Source organism: Urocitellus parryii, chromosome 14 (assembly GCF_045843805.1).
Source record: "Urocitellus parryii isolate mUroPar1 chromosome 14, mUroPar1.hap1, whole genome shotgun sequence".
Classification (NCBI taxonomy): domain Eukaryota; kingdom Metazoa; phylum Chordata; class Mammalia; order Rodentia; family Sciuridae; genus Urocitellus; species Urocitellus parryii.
This window is the reverse complement of record NC_135544.1, coordinates 31706074-31719274: the sequence shown is the minus strand read 5'-3', so window position 1 is coordinate 31719274 and position 13201 is coordinate 31706074.

The following is a 13201-nucleotide window of genomic DNA, read 5'->3' as shown; positions in this document are numbered from 1 at the left end:
AGCAAGATACTAGGAACACAGTCTATGGACACAGCAAGAAAGCATTGCCCACTGCCTACCTGTACCACCTCCTAAGAGAGATCTTTTAGAGTAAGTAAACTTCTTTTTCAGAACAGAAGTTCTTCCTCCTCACTCCCAGAGTTGTTTCTGTACCTAATGACTCTTGGATTTCTGAAAGTGTCTGTATATATGCATATTTATTTAATTATCCATTTGCCTAACTGAAAGACCAACAGGAAAGGAGAGGTAACAAATGTGCTCCGTCAATGTTCAAGATTTTTTTCAGAAGGACCAAACCTGGGAACTGCCACAGGATGGGGGTCATTAGGGAACAAATAAGTGGATGACTGTGGGCATCCCGTGGGTCTAAAATGACAGAGGCTTGGTATCTTGCAATAGGAAAAAATTTCCAAAATGTTATAACATGATAACGACAAAAATGCCTACCCATTAATACTGCACAGACTTGTGCTAAGTGTCATGTTTCACTACAAGAGTGTTAGGATGGGTACCAAGTGTCACAGCTAGGTTGCAGTGCCTTCAATGCATTCTCCATCCACTTCAGGATGAGGTTCAACATCCTCAGCACAATCCTATAAAGTCCCCACCGTCTGTTTCCACTTTCTCCCTATCTTTATCATTTGTTATTCACCCCGATGAATCCAGTTCCCCAGACACCCCCAAATCCTGTGTCTATCCTAGATATTGCTGCTGTCCTAGCCAATCACCTCCTCCAGGATGGTGGCCTTGTGTCTACCCCCCACTGCCTCTGTAATTGCTGTGGTGCTTGTTCTGTGTCATTGTCATCTGTTTCTCTTTTGTAAGAGTCAACTATGTTCTCTTGAAAAATGGAAAATTTCACTATATTCCAAAAGAATAATAGAGGGGCTTGCAGGTGCCAGCAGTAGAAACAAAAGCCCCACCCTGCCTCCCACCAGTCTGTTTTTCTTAATAAGAAAATGCCATGCAAAGGTGAAGAAAGGGGGCTGGGGCTGGAGCTCAGTCATAGAGCACTCACCTGGCACGTGTGGGGCAGTGGGTTTGATCCTCAGCACCACATAAAATTAAAGTAAAGGTATTGTGTCCATCTACAACTTTTATATATATATATATATATATATATATATATATATATATATATATATGAAGAAAGTTGTATAGTTGGTAGATCTTTGTTAAATAAATTGTGTGTTTCTAAAATAACTGCATCTCAGGTCTTCTTAGTGTCTTGTGCTTCAGCTATAGTTCCCTTTTTTCCATTTTAAATGGGAAAGCTCACTTCTTTTTGGAGCACCTCAATGTTTGCTAATCCATTTATCACCCAGGCTCCTGTACTTCCACCTACATTTGAAACCAGAACATATTTCTGCTGCAGAGTCTATGAACCAGCTTATCTATTGCACTTAAAAGTGTTTTTATAGGAAACAACCAAACATAAATAATAAATAGTGAGGCACATTTTACTCTTCCATCATGGTATTAATTTGCCCTCCAGTTCCTAGGTAATGCATCAGGTGTACAAGTCTAGACTCATTTAGATTAGAAAGAGCCTAGAATGTGTATGAGACACATATTTATCATCTTGATTTATTAAGAAGCAGCAGTATAATGATACTAATTAAGGGTCTATGCTTTCTTTTTGAGACTTGTTTTTTGGATAAAGCAGAAATATAAGAAAACAAATAGGAAAGAGTATCAGAATACATTAAGTCTCTGTCCTAAAGACAACATCACCTACATTTTCCTGCAACTTACACATTTAAGGAGGACATTCCCATGATTACAAAAGTTGCATGAGATAGAATTTAAAACTTTTGGGGGGACATTATTTATGTCATTTTGGTTTACTTTACCTTTAGCTCCTGAGTATCTTTAATCTGCTAAACTCTTGGCTGGGTTTGGTGAGCTCCCCATTCCCAGTCCTTAATCATTCATATTTTTAATTGAAATGATCTGAATATTCACATGCAAGGGAAATGTAAATATCTTATAGGCTTTTTAAATATTCTAAATATTTCATTCTAATCCCAAGTAAGAATTTCTGTAGAAATTACATACTTTTTGAGCTAGAACCAAATCCAAATCTCCTTGAAAATAACCATAAGCCATCAGAGTTTGGCTCTGTTATTATTATTTTTTAACTAATATACCTAGAAAATTCAAGTAAAAGTACTTGGAATGGATATGCTGACTCTGTTTATTTTATATTGCCTTTGCTTACATGTATCAAAACATTAGACTGTACTCCCCCCAAAATAATAAATATATAGTGATTCAATTTAATTTTGTGTAACATATATACATATATGTGTATATATATATACATGATATATATATGTATATATACATATATATATTTTAAAATAAATAGTTATAACAATTTACTACAGTTAAGTACAGAAAGAGGGAAAGATAAGAGAGCATTTTATTGAAAACTTCTGGCCTGACAAAAGATGTAATAAATAATCTTAAATCTCAGTTTCCACACTATACCCAAATACAATTATATTTTTGGAGCTGTTTATTTAAAGAGAAAATCTTGCCAGGTATGGTGGTTCATGCCTATAATTCCAGTGGCTCAAGAGGCTAAGGCAGGAGGATCACAAGTTCAAGACCAGTCTCAACTTAGCAAGACCCTACGCAACTTAGAAAGACTCCATCGCAAAATAAAGAAATCAAAAGGGCTGGGGATGTGGCACAGTGGTAAAACACCCCTGGGTTAAATCTCCAGTACCAAAAAAAAAAAAAAAAAAAAATCTTTACATATTATAAAGTAGCTGTTCTAGGAGGATGTCCTCCTCGCCTCTTACTCTGTTTCTTGCTTTCTTTTCCCTTTAGTTATTTTCATTTTAACTTTTATTCACTTTAAACATATCTTAGATACAGCAAACTACAGACCAAAGTAGAAAGTTCTTGGGAAGGGAAGAATTCACAACATATTATTAAACAAGGTTTCCTTTTAAAACTTTCATTGAATTTACTTTTAACTCATATGCTAAAAACATAAAAAATTATATACCTATCAATGGAGTTACCTATGATTTCTCTGTATTTTTCTTTTCCTTTTACAGAGACAAAAATTGATATAAAAATTAGTTTAACAGAAATTTTTTTTCTCATGAACTAGATGATTTATAAGAATATTTTAAAATGAAACAAATGCAAAATATTTACCAGCAATAATGCTGTCAACCCATAGTAAATAATAGGTCCTTCAAGTATAATATGAAATAAGAAATCAGAGTTTTGAAAATAATAATCATTCTTAATGCTTCAAAATGTTAACCAAAATAAGGCATTTGGAAATAAGATTGTGACTTCCATTTTTAACTTCAGATCATTTCTGTTGCACTGATGTATGCTACTGTGAAGATTTGTGCTTATATTTTTAAAATTGCAATAGCAGAACGTTTTTTTTTTTTAACTTACAGCTTTGCTTCATTAACTTGCTCTGTGCCTACCTTATTAACATCACATGGAAACTTCCAGGTGTAGATGAAAGGTTATCATATGTTCAGAGCATTGAACCTCTTTCTTCAACTTGGTCTAATCTGTTTTTTTGCTATAATTTTCTTATAGTAAAAAAATGAAATAAACTTAGTAACAAGTTGATATATTTTTCCCATGAATTTTTTAATAGCAAGAGGGGTTTTTTTGTTGTTGTTTATTTTATTTTTGGTCTATGGAATACTTTCATATTAGATTACTTGGCTTTGCAAACACTTATAAATGCCCATCTTTGAAGTTACATAATGTGTGATGCTTCTAGACAGCAATAATTCCTGTGAAAGCAGCAGCTCATTGGGAACAGGGTGGGGGATTCTGCCCAAATCTGACCACTCTGAATTGCCAGTCATAGATGTCATTAATAAATAGGGAATCCTTAGTCCTGTAACTATCTATACCAAAAATCTAAGAAAGAAACAAAACAATCTGCTCTAAAAGGCTACACCGACATTTCAGAGTGTGAACTAAGGCTGACTTATTAAACATTCTGATATTTATTAATGCAAAATCTGGGGCATGGTAGCCACTTGGGCTATTTTAACCAGGCATGTTGAATGGAATTCCCAGGCAACATACCTGTATTTCCCATATATTTTGACTCCACTAGGTAACAAATTTTTGAGACGGGTCTTAGTTATCTCCATTTTATAGATCAGGTAACTGAGGTTAAGAGAAGTTACATGAATTTATCAAGGACACATCCATTAATAAGTGGGGGAACAAGGACTGAAATCCAAGTCAGATTCTGATTAAATCCAGCACTAATTGCATGACATTTTCATGAGCATAACCACATACAAGCAACGTTCTGTAATACATAGTGGGCTCCAGCATGCAATTCCAGTTTCTTTCTAAAACGTTAATGAGATGTTTTAACTGAAAGTGATAAAGGACTTGCACCTACTTTCTCCTGGTACACATTTTTCTTTTGGGTTCTACCATTTCTGTCACTTCTTACTGTGTTCTGTCTGCTCTAGTCGTTGCAAATGAGGTAGAGAAGGCTGGCATTGTCCCTTCCGTTGTTAAAGTTTATAGCACTTACTGCAGATAGTTGTGCATTTTGTTTGCTCAATATCCACACTTTGATCTAGAAGTCCTAAAACTGTATTTCTGGGGCCCTTCTCCAATTTGCATTGAAAATAACATTACTAATAACCAAGAACTGGTTTTTCTTTAGTTCACAGTCTCTTTTCCTGTTTTCTGGTTACTGTTTATGTTTTCTGTCCCATTATCAAGGTCCTCACAGAAATGAAGAAAGGGGCTTCTAAATGCAATCTTCTGAGTTTCCTAGTATGTCTGCTTTCCCAGCTTTCTTTATGCTCTTGATGTTCTCTTAAGAGCCAGGCTAGTGTGAGGAGAGGAGAGTGAGACACCCATCTCAGACACAAAGTTTAAGAGGCATCAGAAAAGTTGTTAATCAAAATAAATGATGTTTTAAAGCCTGCCCGCCCCCTCCCGCGCCCCTGCCTCATATACACATACACTTTTTGGTACTGGGGATTGAACCCAGAGCCATTAACTACTAAGCCACATTCCCAGCCCCTCTTTTATTATTATTATTATTATTTTAATTTTTGAGACAGTGTCAGGCTATATTGCTGAGGGCCTCACTAAGTTGCTGAAGTTGCTTTGAACTATGGATCCTCCTGCCGCAACCTCCCAATAAGCCACATTTTTAAAAAAATCAAAATGAATAAAAAAGTCCATGGCTGGGTGTAGTGGTACTCACATATAATCCCAGCAGCTCAGGAGACTCAGGCAGGAGGATGGCGAGTTCAAAGCTAGCCTCAGCAAAAGTGAGGAGCTAAGCAATTCAGTGAGACCCTGTCTCTAAATAAATATAAAACAGGGCTGGGGATGTGGTTCAGTGGTCAAGTGCTCTTGAGTTCAATTCCTAGTAACCCTCCCCCTCAAAAAAATCCATGATAAAAAGCTCAATTTTAAATAAATGTAGCATTAGTATTTCCAATTTTTCTTTCTTAGTTTCCAAATGATTTCAGCAGTGTGCTGCTTGATATTAAATAGATGAGGGTCTCAATCCACATGGAACAAGGACATAGTCTGAACAGCTAATTGCTTAATCTCAGTCCCCTTGATAATAATACTTATTAATATATATTGGCATTCATCACATGTCAGTTTATATCCTAACCATTGTATAAAGTATCATTTCATTTAATACCTTAAAGTGGATATTACTATTATTTCCATTTCATAGATAAAGAAACTAAGGCCCAGACCCACTTACCAAGAGGCACAGTAAGATTCAAGTCTCTGAGGCTGACTGCAGAGTTTCTATCATCAATCACCACCCTATTTTGTTAAGATTTCCCCATTTAGTCATTTTAATGCCCTCTTAAAATCCTGGGCTTATCCTTTAATGTATCCACTAACCAAGGAACTACAATTATATTCTTAATAAACCAAACTGGATGAAAATGAGAAAACTGAAAAAAAAAAAACAAAAAACAACAAACACCTCAGGCTCAGTAGGAGATAGACAAGACTGTTCTAGAAGCAGAAGATTAGGCTCATGATGTTCTAGAAGCAGAAGATTTCAACCCATGATGCATCTTTTTTTTTTTAAATGACTAATTAACAATATTTTACTGAATGTCCAGCTCCTAGAATAATCTGTGCAATGCTTATTTCTAAACCATTAATCTGTTCTAAAGTTAAATAAAACTATCAGGGAAGGAGATGCCCTTAGAGTGTGGAGAATAGATACGTGTGTGTGTGTGTGTGTGTGTGTGTGTGTGTGTGTATGTGGGTGTGGGTGTGATGAGAGGCACATGGAGATTTTGTTAAGCATGAAAAGAGAGCATAAAAGTCAGCCCTGGCTCCACAGAGCAAGGCTGCACCTCTGCAAAATGCTTTTGTTACCCATTATTACAGAAATGCTATAGGACTCAGGATATTAACAAAAAGATCTCTTTGCACGCACATATCTATTGTAGGGTTTATTCCCCTAGCACATTCCAATTGTATTACAATTGGTTTGTTCATTTGTTTTCCAATAACCAGAATGCTTTTTCCACTTCACAACTATTTCATAATAGTGCTGATGCCTGAACCATAGGGAAAAACCTGAATGCTTCACATATGCTAGCCTATGTACTAAATTTTCTCCCACACGGGGCTTTGAAAGTGATAATAGAATAATTCTCCACTTTTATCAAGCATGCCCTTTCACTTTGAGTTGTTTCACTCTGAATAATATTTTGGTGTCTATTTCAGATTTTATGTAAGGAATGAGCATTGAATATTTTGCCGGGTTTTAATTAAGCCCTTTGCAGCGCGCTCAGGTGCACTCATTCAAAGCTATCCATCACATCCAAGCAAATCAGGAGGAGGGTTTACCATGTGTTGAGTAGCAATCTTGTTGTATTTGTGTTCATCTGTTCATCAACGAAAAAAAAAATAGTCAATTTAAAGCAACATGGGAGTGGCAATCCTTGTCTTTAAGGCAACTGTTGTATAATTGACCTCCTTTAGCATTTAATTTCTCAAGCCTCTAGGAAGCTTAATTTTGAACATCAAAGAGGTACCTGTGGAAGAGACTGTTCCAGACTGGTGAGTAAACAAATTAGAGTTAATAGGGTCATTAGCTTTTGTGGTAAAAATTTAGGCTGGGTATTCCTCACTAACGGATGTGTTAGCTGTCAGTATGTGGGCTGTTTCTTAAACATTTTAAAATGTAATCAGACCTAGAATTTGATAAAATGTTATATAGTCTCTGTTTAATGGCATTTCTTAGGTTTAGATAGATAGTGCTTGGTTTTTAAAATGTTAAAGTGTTTATGAAAATCCCTTCCTAGCCACATGTAGTCCATGCTAATAAATGTATTTCTGTATGTCCATGATTTATAGAACCCTGTGGTTGCAGCTGCACAGTGAGACTCATACTCTTCCATCCTGGGTGCCAGATATGTACCAAAGTGCCTGTGTTCTAATTATGCAAAGCACAATGTGGACAGTTTAAACTCATTGAGTAATTCATGAAGATGTAAGGTTAGGAAGAGGGTGATTAATAAAAGGATTTGTTTTGCATTAAACCTCAAGACTTATGAGGGGGAAAAATATATGTTTAACAGAAGAAAAGCAAATATTTGCTAGCTTTGACAAAGGAGAATTGCAGCAGCTATTTAGGCTAGAAATCTGCAGCTGGGCAAGTGCATCCAGTAGCAAACCACCTCCTTACTGTGAAAACTTATTGTACCAGCAGGATACAGGAACTGAGAACAACAATGAAAGCTAAAGCAAAAAATAAAGGGAAAACAGAGTGGCAGAGATTAGGTGGCTCTCCTTGTTGTAATGTGTGTGTTGGGAGCCGCAAGATGTAATTTAATTATGAATGAAAATTTAAAAACACAATTTTACTTTTTCCTTTCTGATAACTTAACTCACTCAAAGTGCTGTTATAGCTTTTTCTTATAATTAGTACAAATCAGTTAAACTAAAATTAGTCTCTTTTTTCCCTTTTGTTCATCTTCTGTTATCTCTAAAAGAAAAATATTCTATATCCCATAATGCTTGTATGAAAACATCAATTTAAAAATAAAACTGCTATATAACTATGATTTCTTAAAGTTTTTTGATATAATTATTATGTTGGGTTAGATAAAATCTTCAGATTGTGATGATGATATTTAATAAATTTATGCTTATAGGTATCTAGGTTACATTTTTATTCAGTATTTAGTCATTCAGTTACTTTTGTACTTAGGGAAATTAAAAACCATGACTTTTAAAGTAATCTATTGATAAGGTTTTTGAAATTTCTCCTGGTTGAATTTCCTGTGCCAGTGTCTCTATGCCACAAAAGCCTAAAAAATAGAAATACTATAATAAGTAACGGTTGTTGAGAGCAAACCTCAGAGAAGGAAGTTTAGCAAGCCTCTAGGAGTCAAACATGGAGCCCAAGTGATGCTTTCAATACATGGACGCTTCAGAATTGCTCAAGCCAGAATTTCTGTCGTATTTCCCAATACATGTGGCAATAAATACCCACGCAGACTCATACCCAGGAGGCTGTGTGGTTACTTAAGTTCATTCTGAGTTCTGGGTCAGCAAATGAAGCATTAAGCTTTTCTACAATATGGTGGTAAATTCCCAAATCCTGTACTCTTTTCAAGCTTTGCCATCCTTAGAGAGATAAACTCTGAGGAACCATAAAAGCCTTAAGTTTACCACTTGTAAACAGCCTTATCATTTGATGTGGTACTGACACACCACTTCTGCACAATACAGCAACAACCTGCGCCCCACACAGCCATGCTGTGTTGGCAAAAGGGAGAAAATGCTGATGTGCTTCTTCTACTGGATTTATGGCCTGAATTTCAGTATATTTCTGCCCAGGAGATACTGCTGTCAATCCTTCACCTTTCCAACTGTCAGGATATGTATGTGTATGTGTGTGTGTGCACACCTCTGTGTGTGAGTGCCGAGTGTGGGTATTATATCCTAAGTGAATAAAATAATGTGAGAGACAAAGAAATAATTTAGCAATGGGACTAAAAAAGTAACCATGTATAAACACAAAGCAAAACAAAACAAAAACCCCATAGTTTTTTTTTTTTAAATAAGAAAACATCTCTACCCTAGAAGCCCAAAGACTTTTAAAAAAACAAATAAATAAATAAATAAAAGAAGAGCTGAAAAATGGATCCTGAAAGACAAAAGAAAAACTTATATTTTTAACAGATGGAGATTTCTCTTTCAATATCCACCTAAAGGAAATTATTACATAGAGAATTTTGAGCTCCGAATGTCGACTTTTGTCAGCCCACGTTGAACACCAAACAATTTCACAACCCCAGAAGTTTCAAGCATCTGCATGTTTTACCTGAATTAATCATGTGGCATAAATTAAAAGTAAATCATCAATCATCATTAATTATCTGTTCAACTGATGTCTGCACTTTCTTACACTTTAATCTTCATTAGCATGTAGGAAAGAGGAAATCCCAGAGGGCTTGCCACATGTGTTTCTGTGTCGTGCAGACATCTCTGCAGAACTCTCAACCACTCAGAAATGTAGCTCCCCTTAATGTGAAGCTGATACCACCAGGGCTTTTTCTCTGACTACTTCAAATTAAATCAAAAGGCTCAATTTGAGCAGCCTTGGGCCAAAACAGGATTCAGCTCTTTACATCTGAGCCCTGGTGCTCCATTGCTGGAGCACCTTCTACAGCACTTGAACCACGTTCCGTGAGGCTGGAGCAGGATACATCAGCGCATCCCCCAGGAACACAACAGCCTCTTCATTCCAGATGTGACTCTCTTACTCTTTGTTATGAGCTGTTCTGAGCACAAAATAATTCTTAAGAATGCCATTAGCTTTTTTTAGTTCCCGTTAAATATATAAGCTTTGTTAAGTGCTGTCTGGTGTATAAAAATGGCTTACAGTTAGGTTACTTTAAATAGTTTACTTGTAAAGCGAAAGGTAAAATGTGAAGCTATTTTAATACAACGCATAATGAATGACAGATTTTATACAGCAGCTTCCTATGTTGCTTTGTATTATTTCTTCTACTGAATGATATAGACGGGCTTGGCAAGTGAAATCATAACTCAATGAAAAAAATCGGATATTGGATGCAGCAATGTCCTTAAACATTGGAACCACTTTGAAATCAGACTGTCCTCATGACCAAGTTAGTCTCTAACTGTAAACTGAAAGCGACACTATCCCTTGCTCAGCAGTTGACTGCTTCACTTGCAATTCTTCTCCCTTCTTTCCACTTGTCAGTCATTACCAAGTGTATATGAAACAGTACATCCTCTCCTGGATCTGCTGGAGTAACTTAAGGAGCTACTGCGGGGAGACTGTATTCCTCTGGCTGGGTGCTATTTACAGAGAGAATATAGCATTATACTTAAAATATCACCATGTCATAATTGACATGATTTCATTTCAATGAGAAGTTCTTGCAAAAATCATAATAGTACTCTATAAAGCAGAAGACATTTTCTGCCTTGTACACAAAGCCAAAAAACGAGATTACTTTATTATCAGTTCTCAAGCTTTAAAATGTTCTGATGTGATTAGAATAATCTTATGAAAATGATCCCGTGGTACCCTGATTAGTTGAGCTAATCTTCCAGAAAGAGCCTCCAACCTTTTCAGCAGACATCTTTCTTTTAAAAATGGTAATGATCACAAAAACTGTTGCCGTATGCCTTTCATTAATGATAGAAATATAAGTACTCAATATTTCTTGCAGCACTGAACTATTAGGGAATCAGTAAATGTGGAGTAATAGGGTTCATTCTTCTTTCTGGCTGTGGAAGTCTCTGGGTTTTGGTACAGCAGCAGTTTCTAAAACCATTTTCCAGGGACAAGACGAAGACTGAAGAGAGAGGGCCAGGGAGGGGCCAGGAACGTGAAAAGGACTAGAAATAAGAACTAGCCCTGAGCTGGTTGTAAATGTTCACTCAGTGGCAATTAAAGCCTGCATTCTGGGGAAATGGGGTTGTACCTAAGTCTCTTCTTCAGTTAATTCTGGAACCTGATTTACCTGTGCCCAAATGTCCTTGGCCGGCTACTTCGACAGCAAATTGATAAATTGGCATCCAAATGTGTTTCCTTAGAGCAAGCTCTGAGAGAAGAGTAGGATGTTCTTCTCCCAAGGATCAGAAATCCTCAGACAGGTCCCCTATGCACCACAAAGTAGTTTTAACCTTCAAAAGTAGCAGCGTCCTTTGGTGTACTTAGAGTGAAGCCACATAGAATACCGTCCTACAGGATTCAAACAGGAGCATGCAAGAGCTCAATCATCTCTGAAGAGCTTTCCTTTGACAAAAAGGAAAAAGGAAACAAGTCTTTGTTGGTTTCCTTTTTTTTTTAAGAAACAAAAGACTATTCAATTCTCTCTTCCTTTTTCCTCTCCATATTACACTCCCAGAATTCTCTCTGGTTTGCTGCTGTAGAAGACAAAGGTTGTAGATTCCTGTATTACCCACACAACACTAACCTTCTTAAAATCATGCAAATTTTTTTTATAAAGAAAAACGTGGGCGAATAGTACTTACAGTGATTTCCATGGATTTATTGGTTTAGGAGTATGGAATATTTTTTACTTCCACTTTACAAGCATAAATGTGGGCGGAACAGTGACTCACCAATTTGTTACAAGGAGAAAATATGTCAAATAAATCGGTGGCTCATTTCCTAATAGATTTATTATGATAACAAAAACTTCCATGCCTGGCAGACCTCTTTAGCAAATACAGAACACTACTGGAATTGAGAGGAAAGGTTTAAATGAAACATAATTAAACTCAGCATTCCTTTATTCCTCTTTGGGTTGAAGGCATGGGGCTGCAATCAGCTGTAGTATATGCACTGATTTAACTAGGAGTCTAAGAGACTATTTGATTAATCAGTTCCTAGCAGGTTTGATGCATTAAATTTACTTTTACAAAATCCAAAAGTTATTCTTATCCATATCTCTCAGTTTGACTGATTAATTATCTATGGTTCCCCAGCACATACCATGATCACAGTAATGTTCTTTGGAGATATAATCATCAAAGAGCATCCCTTGGTTAGTGTGGTACATGAGAAGGGCATAAATAATGGAACAGAACAGGGGCCATTAATTCGTTCTGTTTTGTTTTCAGTGCTTGAAGCTTGGTTTACTAGGTAGGGGGTAAAGAGGAGATGGGAAGTGAGGGGGAGGAGAAGAGAGACTATGTAACAGAATTCTGCACTGCTCCTTTCAGCCATTCCTTCTCTTTGGACCATATACCCTGAAGCCCTGGCACGCCTTGAGGGCTTTGAAGTTTTCATTTTGGCTTCCCAAGCTCTGGGTATTCCAGGTCACAGGATTCTCAGTTAGAGCTAAAGTGTTTCCCCAACATCAGACAATTAGAAGAAATCACTTGCCTCTGACTTCTTCAGTTCAAATACTATTGTTCAATGCACATTCTTAAAAGGTTTATTTCAAATAGAATATCAAAATGTTGACATGTTATTGCTCATTAAGAATGCAGAACAGAGAATGAAAACCAACCTTTCTAAATGTATCTGCCCTTGATGAGGTTCAAGTACTGCTACTGGGTTGTGATTAGTTACCCGGGTTCACTTGGTGGACCTCTATTTTGTCGTGTTCTTCTTCTAGTCCTCACCTTCTATAACATCCACGTCAAGGAATTCTGACAGTTTGATCTGTCGTATATCCCTTTGCCTATTTACCTTGTCCTCCCATGTTTTCATTTTTCTGTTACTTGAATGTTTCCATTGTAAGACATTTTAGAACAAAGCTGTGTCTGACCAGCTTGTTGAATACCAATCTTTCTCAAAGGCAACAGTCAAGGGCTGTGGTGTGGCAGGTCTTTTTAACACACACTAATGGGAGCAGCTGGGTTAGTGCCCTCGGGCAGAACTAAGGCCTGCACAGCACCACTCCTCACATCTCCCTGTGGGTAATTAAGTGGTGGAGTGCTCCAGCCTGCTAAGGAAATGTCAGCCCTACGCCTGGGTTGATTTTTCCTAGTGGAAGAGAGAAAAGCACAATAGGTCTTGACCAAGTAATGTAAATACAGGACATCTGGGAGAGGCATGTTTTCTAGAATCCTTACATTCTGCTTTCTTGAACACTCTTAAACCAAAGTACTCAATAGCAGCCTTATGCTAACAAGTCCAAGGAAGCAAGCATTCAAACGTGGAATGCTTCACTGGCATTTTGCT